The sequence below is a fragment of the Limulus polyphemus genome, unplaced genomic scaffold (assembly GCF_000517525.1).
Source record: "Limulus polyphemus unplaced genomic scaffold, Limulus_polyphemus-2.1.2 Scaffold3077, whole genome shotgun sequence".
NCBI lineage: Eukaryota > Metazoa > Arthropoda > Merostomata > Xiphosura > Limulidae > Limulus > Limulus polyphemus.
In genome coordinates this window covers 69,314-78,782 of record NW_013668687.1, presented here as the reverse complement: position 1 = coordinate 78,782, position 9,469 = coordinate 69,314, and the positions used below count along the sequence as shown (strand labels likewise).

General features: G+C 32.2%; 1 protein-coding gene across 3 annotated transcripts in view; it reads right to left on the bottom strand.

The window, feature by feature from the left end:
* Nucleotides 1-4,591: 4,591 nt before the first annotated feature.
* LOC106468610 (cytosolic carboxypeptidase 2-like) overlaps nt 4,592-9,469 on the bottom strand; it is a 69,340-nt gene continuing 64,462 nt past the window's right edge. For all 3 annotated transcript variants that reach the window (XM_022396957.1, XM_022396958.1, XM_022396959.1), the window contains one exon: nt 4,592-7,042. The gene's annotated coding sequence lies outside the window, so the exon portion shown is untranslated. The remainder of the gene's footprint in view (nt 7,043-9,469) is intronic.

Sequence of the window (9,469 nt, the reverse complement as noted above, 5' to 3'; positions counted from 1 at the left end):
ACAGAGACGTAACAATAGCTATCAAGATCATACCATGTGTCTTATTTGATGTACATTTTATAACGAATATAAAAACCTTTTTACAGTTAACTCTTTTTTTGGCAGGCACACATAGACAGTTCACTTTAGATTGTCTGTGATCATTGTTGTTCAACTCTGAGAAACTAATAAAATTTTCGACCTATTTATAGCTTAGTTAGAAAACCAGTTACAATATAGTAGTTTATGCATATTCTGTTCTAGTGCCTGATGTATTTTTGTGCAATAAAATGCATATTTGATGCTACATGGAATCTCATTTAAAAACTAACCTAGTGAGAAAAAATTATATTTATTGTGCTACAGAAATGAGTGCAAAAGACGTGAGCCAAGATATAAGTGATAAATTTCTTCATTTTTATGTGTTTTTTTTTACTTCCTTTTATATTTCTAACAAAGTAACTAAAATGTAAAAAGTTAGAAATTTCTTAGGTTAGGTAGAAAGCTCATTTGACCTGTAATTCAAGTTTGAAGTACATGCTTGGCTGTAACATGATCATGTTTAACCAAAGCTCGATCAGTAGCATTAAATTACGATTTATTACTTTTCACATATAGATAGGGACCAAAAGTATAATAATAAACCCATAAAATTAAAAGAAAGAAAATGTGAAAAAATTCGAAGATGTTAGAAGAAAGATATAACTGTAACTGTCAATTACAATCTGCAGTCATCCTAGAATAAACAAATGATATTATTAATTTTTTGTTTTACTCTACAATGATGAGTTCACTAAAATTAATTTTATAAAACAATAATAATATTCATTTAAAGGGTTCTTGAGGTTATGCAAATGAAATATGAAAACTGTAAAATGCCAAGAAGTATTTTTATCTTAGCATGAAAATCACCTTGCACACAGATTCGTGAAGTTTGTTTGTTTGGTTTGTTATGAATTTCGCGCAAATCAGTGAAAAACTAGAAGGAAGGCAGCTAATCATCACCAACTCTTGGGTGACTCGTTTACCAAAGAATAGTGGGATTGACCGTCATATCATAACGCCCCCCACGGCTGAGAGAGCGATCATGTTTGGTGGGATGGCGATTCGAACCCGCGACCATCATATTGCGAGTGGAGCGCCCTAACCACCTGACCATGGCAGACTAAATTCATGAAGCAAAGGCTTTGGAAATTTATAGACAAATCTTTAGTAGAAATACTTTATTAAGATTTAAGAATTATGATTTCTGTGTGTGTTTTCAATGGCTTGTAATGGTTACTAAACGTTTATCAAATTCTGTGAAGATACACATAGTAAATTCAGAGTTATGATATGTACAGTTTCACATTTCCACTGTCCACCTTTGTACTTAACTTAGTCCAAGTAAGCACAATACGCATTTTAGCAAAAACAGAAAAATGCACCAAAATTTATCATTCTTATGTATTCTGTGGTATTATCAGGTTAAACTGATTTTCACAAATAGTATTAGGCATAATGGGAGGGTTGGTAGAATAAATAATGAAGTAATACTGGATTTAGCTAAACTGATAGAGTATAAGCCAAGAAATAAATAGATTGGATATAAATGTGTACATCAGAAAACATCAGATTTACCCACAGTGACTAGCACTACCTACGTGACAGATCATTCTCATTCAACATAGAGGAGTCCGTAACTTTTAGGTATCATTACTCAACCAATGAAGGAAACTGCTAGTATCAATATTTTATAATCTAGATAACAACAAAAGAAAAATAATAACAACAACGAAGCCAACTTAATAGTTTTCTGAACCATGTGTTCTGACCTGCATAAACTCAGAATAAATGAAACAAATATTTAAATTCTATATTAAAATGAGAAATTAGAAAATGCATGGTATACGACTACATACAAAACTTTATGGTGCGAAGCTTTAGAAACCATTAGGCCTGAAATTAGCTAAAGTTGTTTGTTTCTTCTTAATTTGTCTATTTTAGATTCAAAATAATTTAAGGTCTATCTTTAATTTCCCACAAGTCACTGCTTAACAAGCTCTTCGTTCATTACCGGGGTTTGACAGTCTGATTAAGTTCCACAGACCGTTTAATAAGCAAATTTAATTATCATCAAAGCTAATTTTTCGCGTTTTTAATGTTTTGTAAATACTTGTAATTAAATAAGCTATAATTATAAATTAATTGTACGTATTACATTTATTTGTATTCTATCATAAACCCTATAGTCAAATCGGAACGTTTACAAAGTTTCTTTTTGGTTTTGTTAAAGTTCAAAATATGGTTTGTTTGTGTTTGAATTTTGCGCAAAGCTAAACGAGGGCTATTTGCGCTAGCCGTCCCTAATTTAGCAGTGTAAGACTAGAGGAAAGGCAGCTAGTTATCACCACCCACCGCCAACTCTTGGGCTACTCTTTTACCAATTAATAGTGTGATTGACTGTCACATTATAACGCCCTCACGGCTGAAAGGGCGAGCATGTTTGGTGGGACAGGGATTCGAATCCGCGACCCGCAGATTGCGAGTCGAGCTCTCTAACCACCTGGCCTCAAAATATGGAAGTTATTTCTGAAACATACTGTAGCCCCCAGTGGCACAGCAGTATGTCTGCGGACTTACAACGCTACAAACCGGGTTTCGATACTTGTGGTGGGTAGAGCACAGATAGCCCATTGTGTAGCTTTATGCTTAATTACAAACAAACATGCTGTATATCTAAAGTACATCTACATATTATAGCAGTTCATGAAATTAGTGCCTAAGGCTGGTCATGTTACGTAAACATTTTTTGATGAATATTACAAAGAAGGTAGAATCTAGTTTGTTTCTAATAAAATTAGCATTTAAAATTTTTAAATCTTAAATTGTTCTTTTAAGGTTTTCACATTCATAATAGCAAAATCAGTCATTTTTACATAAACCTAATGGTAGAATTATTAATAATATATGCATCCATTCTATTCTTTATTTAAATATTGGAGTTGATACTTTTACCTTATAATAAATAATAACTGCCTAATCTACAAGCAGTAATATTTTATGGGTTTTTTTATTTGAGCGGTGTGAAGGATTTATTATTATATATTTATTTTAATGTCATTGTTTTTTTAGTTGAATTCGTATTTACAAATGTACATAACTTACACTGTTAATCATATATTGCGAAACTCCAGCCTATTTTATAAAGTTGTAAAAGATTCTCGAGTGTAAGAATCAACAATATATGTGTTCGTAAACGCTAGTGTTAGCGTCAGTATTGTTACGTAAACTGAAATTTCAAGAAACTCTCCACACGCCTATTAATATTACCAACGCGCTGCGCCAAAAACAGTATCTATTATTGGTTTGCTATAAACTTCATAAGCTATCACTATGATTAACGCTTATTAATCGGGAACTTTAAAATATATTAATCAGGAACGTTTAGAAATTTCGAACATTACAAACCATTCAACTTCAGTGGATTCACATTGGACATTAGTACTTTTAGGAAAACATTACCTAACGTCATCAGTGGAAACTCGATCCCTAATTGGCGTATGAACAGTGAAGACTACAGGGCTAGCTAGATTCCGGTAAGAGAAATATACCTACGCCACCTCGCTCATCGTGAGCCCTCGATAAAGATATCGAAGAAGTTCCAGATTAAAAGGAAGACTTTATATTGCATGTATGTTTGTGAAATTTTTGCTTGTAAATCATTGTTTATAATAACTATTTTATTGCAGATATTTATTTCGGTACAAGATAATATAGCTACCCCGCTCATCAATAATATTAATAATAATAATAACACGTTTATGTCAGTAAAGGTCACAATTTAGAGATAATTTTAAAATCTTAAAAATTAAATCCTATATCTGTCCCCCCCCCGCCCCCACGCACAAAGGTAACACAATTCATTAAACAATAAAAATATAAGTGATCTAAGAGGTTGGTAAGTCACACTTAAAATACCTGATAAAATCCTAATTGTACTATTTTCTCTCTTGTTACTGCCTTAGTGACGATGAATGACATAAATTGAACGTTTACATGAGGCCAATAAAAAAATTCAACGTCTGGCATGTGTATCTTTACTAATGTGATTTAATGGTAATATTTTAATGAATAATAATGAAAGGAAACTAAAACTTTGAATAATACAAATAACATAAATGGTCTATCACACTTTTATTAACTTTTCAGCAACATCTACAAAAAAAAAAAAACATTCTCGTTGAAGTCCAACAAATTATTTCCACTGTACAGTTCTATGAACCTTGACAGAATTCCAAATATTATTCTATATCTATTTAAAGTAAAGAACTAATAAATGAAACTTGTAAGAGTAATATAACATTACTTAAGAAAGGATTTCTCATTTTTTAGTTTATTATCTTCAAACATAATAAAAAAACATTTATTCAGGACTGATTCAAGAATTACTTCATATTAAGCGTCACACTTAAACAAAAAACAAAAATTATTTATTATTTTATGCAAAAATTAAGATGTAAGTAAAGTCTGTGCATTTGGTGTGGTGCATAAATGTTTTTATTTTATTATACTAAATTGTATATTCAGTACACCTAAATTTAAGCTTATCTGGTGTCTTGTCAGAGAAGAAAAGTTTTGTAGTTTTCAAACAACATAATTTAACAAAAACATATTCTTAGGGACACAAAATAATGTGTAAAGAAACCATAAAAAGAATTAGCAGATCAATGTTTTTTTCCTCGTCTTCTAAACTTTCCATTAGGTTCCTTTGCCTATCTTTGCAGGATCTTGTCTAGTCACTTTTCCATAAAACTATAAATTACTGCTTTAACGACTTTATTTACTATAGATTTACATAAATAATTTATAACATCCTCTATACAATCATATCTTGATGTTTCCTACAGCTATTTTAAAAGCTGTCCTTCATTATTAGTTGTTCAGACAACAGATGTCATATCATAAAAGGGTGGGAAGGAATCATGTAGTCATATCAGAAAATAGGTGGAAACAAACATGTGAGAAACAAGACATGGATAACTAACTTCTCAAGAAATGAAATTTTCTTAAGCAAAAAAACCTAAAATTTGGGATAGGCAGAACAATTCTGAAAAATCAGTTTTTTTTGTTTTTTTTACAGGTGGGCCACCTGAGAACTTTTTTTTTTCATTTTTCTTTGTGAATTACACTAAATAAATGTTACAAAATTATAAAATATATATATATTCTATAATATTTTTGAGTTAAAAATTATGAGATTGTAAATATACAATGTTTACGTATTTCCTAGAACATTGTACTTTGAAATAATGCAATACACAATTTTTAAAACATAAGCCTGACCTCTGATATTATTTTTTAACTTCAACAACAAATGAATAGAACTTTTAAGCTTTTTTTCCGACTACACTCTGCCACCCATATTTGAGTATTCCACACTTGCTACTAACTCAAACTGGTTCTTTGAGTTGCTAGCCAAGTAAAGAAAGTATCACAAATTATAACTTAGCTATTACACACTAGTTTTATAGTGTTTATTTCACTTGGTTATATAACAATCAAAGTGATTTTTATAATTATAAAGAATAACATATCTATTACTTGTGAAACAAGTACAAGATATATCTGTAGAGTATTTTGATTTTTATAACTAATTTTCGATATATAAACAAATAAATAACAATTATTCAACCATTTAGAAACAATATTAAATATTACTAATAGCATAATAAAACATTTTCAGCAAGCTTTTTCACACAATCATAGCTTAAGCCACAATTTCTTTATACACTTGAGTGCCAAGACAAGCCAAAAATGACAATTCAGTTACATATTACTGTTAATCCTCTTTTTGGTTAATCTCATTGTTATTTTTTTATGCAATAGGAAGGGAAACCACTTAAAAAAACACAATAAACACATTTATGTGCTGCATATCAATTAGAAGACAACCTGAAATAATGGTGAAGTATTCAGATGTAATTTCAGGAACTGAGTCAATTACCAAGAGGAAAAAATTATCACTCAGCACAAACATTCACACTACTTTGTGGCTCACACAACTAGGTGCACATAAATATTAAAACTAAAATGTTTTTTACAATATAAATGAATGCAATTTTATTTAGGAATAAAACATTACTATTCAAAGCTAACAAGTCCATACTTGATTTCTACATCTTAAACACGTTATATGAAATCCATTATCTCTTTCATGTTCATTTTCTGTCATTTGGAAACTTAAATACGAAACCCTTAGTCTCTTATAAATATATTGTATTAGCTTCACATCCAAACCGTGAATCTTCATTCTTACTACTATATCAAAGTGATGTCTCATTTATTCTGACAATCGATCTTCCTTGCTAACACAATATGGTTAATTGGTATTCTATTATTTATCCTTATTTTTATATAAATAAATGATCATATGATAATGAATACAAGAAATTTTATGTACATTTCTGATCTTGTGGTGTATAATTTTTGTAACACAAATCAATCTCTAAATTATGTTTAAGTTATGCAATCACTAGATTCACACTAAAAAATGAGATTAATATTAAAGCAAAATAACTGCCGAAGATTCTTAACATTGCCTATTAATTGACACATACCAAAAGCTTTCAGTGTAAAATTGGTATATATATATTTTTTTTAATTGCACCAAAATCATCAGGAAAAATTATCAGTAAAATAAACAGCCAAGTTACTTTGTATAAAAATTTAAGCAACAAGGAAATACCTCTTGAAAAAACATAAAACAAGGAGTTCAAATGTAAATACAGTTTTACACCTCCCACTGGAACAAGTACAAATGAAATTATACAATGTATTTGCTCTATAGTCAAATACAAAATTTATATAGAAAATGTTTTTTTAAGAAAAAAATGGTCCACAAAAGAAAAAAAGACCCACATCTCCAGAACATTGCATCCACACAACTGTCACTTTACTGTTCCATAATATCCCCAGGAAAAGCAATAGCCATAGCTACAGAGAGCAAAGCTGACTAGTCATATATTTCAGTTTCCTATTTGTCTTTGTGTCATCTTGTTGCCTGGGTTGTTTTTTTTCTAATCTGTAAAATTAATAAAGATAAACTTAATAACCAAAAACTATAATTTTCCTATACTGAAAATGTATTTTCAATAGGTACTTCCCTCCTCTCACAAGATTAGCTAGAATCCCACATTGATTAGGTGGTAGGACCGGTGCAAGGAAATGACAGAAGTACCCCCCAAAAGTGTCTGAAGAATGTCCCTGGAAATGAGAGTCAGATCCGAAGATGTGATGACAGGAACTGCACCACTTCTGAACCAGGTATGCTCTTCACCCATCCATGAAATGCGTAGTAGATAAGGGTAGAAAAAGAGTGGTGCACATCCAAGTTGGAGAGAACTGTGGCAGGATAGTGATCCTAACCATGTAAATATATATATATATGTAACTTAATCCCACAAAGTATAAAAGTGGGTAAAACAATGGATGTGCCCATAGGTGTAGAGTGGCTAGGGCATGACAGACCGTACTCAGTAAAACAACTACATCCAAAACCCATGCCACTGGGAACAGACATTCATGCGGTGGTAGGATGAGGATCATACCGTCTTCACCTGAAGTTCCAGAAACAAGGGGGAATCAAGAACCACTCCGACTCCTGAGCATGACACGTGTTAGCTTTAATTTATTGATCCGGGGACCTGACATCTGGTATCAAAAGGATGTCTACATAATATAAATCAACTCCACTAACAATGAAACTGACTGGAACCATCCCCTTTACCTCAACTGTGACCCACAATACAGGAGTATGATCGATGGAGGAATATAGACAACCATAAATATGTGTGGAGACTTATGTTTATTGGTTCTATGCTAAATCCAAAAACCCAGCCATGAGGTACCAACATCCATGTGGATGTAGGATGAGGGATCCCAATCAAAGGGGTGAAGAGCTAAGAGGAGAAAAAAAAATACATTTTAAGTTATAGATGAAACATGGAAAATGAGGAAAGTTGTTCAAATGGAGGTAAATTGAGGGAGTGGAGGACCACATTAATATCCCGGTCTGGAAGAGTAGGCTGTCTGGGGGTGGGGGGGGGGGGTGACAAATTCGAAAGGAATGCATTAACATGGTAAGGACAATGGAAAGGGATAAAACATCACATACTTGAAAAATGAGATCCAAAAAGACCATATTAAGCCTAACTGATTCCTCATGTGAAGGCATGGCAAAATCAGGAGGTGGAAATAGGTGATCCAAGTCCTCGTCTACCTGAACAAGCTCAGCTCATTTGGGAGGAAATGGGTGAGGTCCAAAGACAAAGGTTGACCCCTGTAACTTTTAATCTCTTGGTCAATAAACGCGGATAACTCCCCCGCCAGGTTGCCCGCACCTGAGGCCTGAGACATAGCAATAGTCAAAGGTGTGACCTCTGAAGTGGTAACATGAGCTTCAAAATTCATGAGGAAGAGCAATGAGACTGTAATAAACTGAGATTAAAGTGAAGTTAAGAAACAGTCGTAATAGAAACTAGAAGTGAAAATAAATGAGACCACTTTGTGAGTATACTAAAGACGAACATGAAACTTTAAACAAACAAAAAGGAACACATTCAAGCACAAGCACTGCCAAACAAGAAGTGATAGTTCGGTAGAGGTGTATAAAGGGAGTCACATGCATCACTTGAGTATGTCACTCTCCTTTTGGTGGGGAAGTGATACCTGATGATTTACATGAGAGACTTGTTAAAATCAATTGATTCCAGTAGGGGGGGAGCAGAAGGCTTGTGGCATGCATAAAGAAAAAATCTGCATATAGTGGAGGGAAGTACCATATCAGAAAGATAGTGCTCATACCACATAAACAACCTATCATGTAAATATACATATATTTATATTAATGAAGCTATACATACAATGAATTGAAAACAGAATCACACAAAAACCTTCAACAGATATTATTATAACAAGCAAAAAAAAAAGAATCAGACACATCATCATCATCATCCAAACACTGTTCTAGAAAGTTCTTTTCTGATAACAAAGCATTTCATGAAAAGAAACTAAGTTTGATAGGAGCGATATAAAGATGGTTTATATTCTGACAGTAAAATAGAAATAGCAGTAAAATAATGTGGTGTTTTAAACTGCCATTTTTCTATATAAAATTGGTATCAGTTTGAGAAAATTGTCCTTATATGTGTAAGTACACATTACTGAAGCTGTTACAAGTGCCTCCTAGACTGGGAATGAAAATGAGGCTTTTTAAGTTTGCAAGTGAAGAAATGATTGAATGAACTACTTTTAATGAATAAGATGAGTGCAGTGTTAAAGCAGATTCTTACTGACATGAAGATATTTTGTTAGCCTTCTGTTTAAGAGTTCAACTAAAAGCTGAAAACTAACTGAAGCTAGTAAAGAGTATTCTTAGTAAATAAAGCCATATAAAGACTTCTGAACTTACTTTGAGATATACTCAACAGGTGATTTGAACAGAATGGAA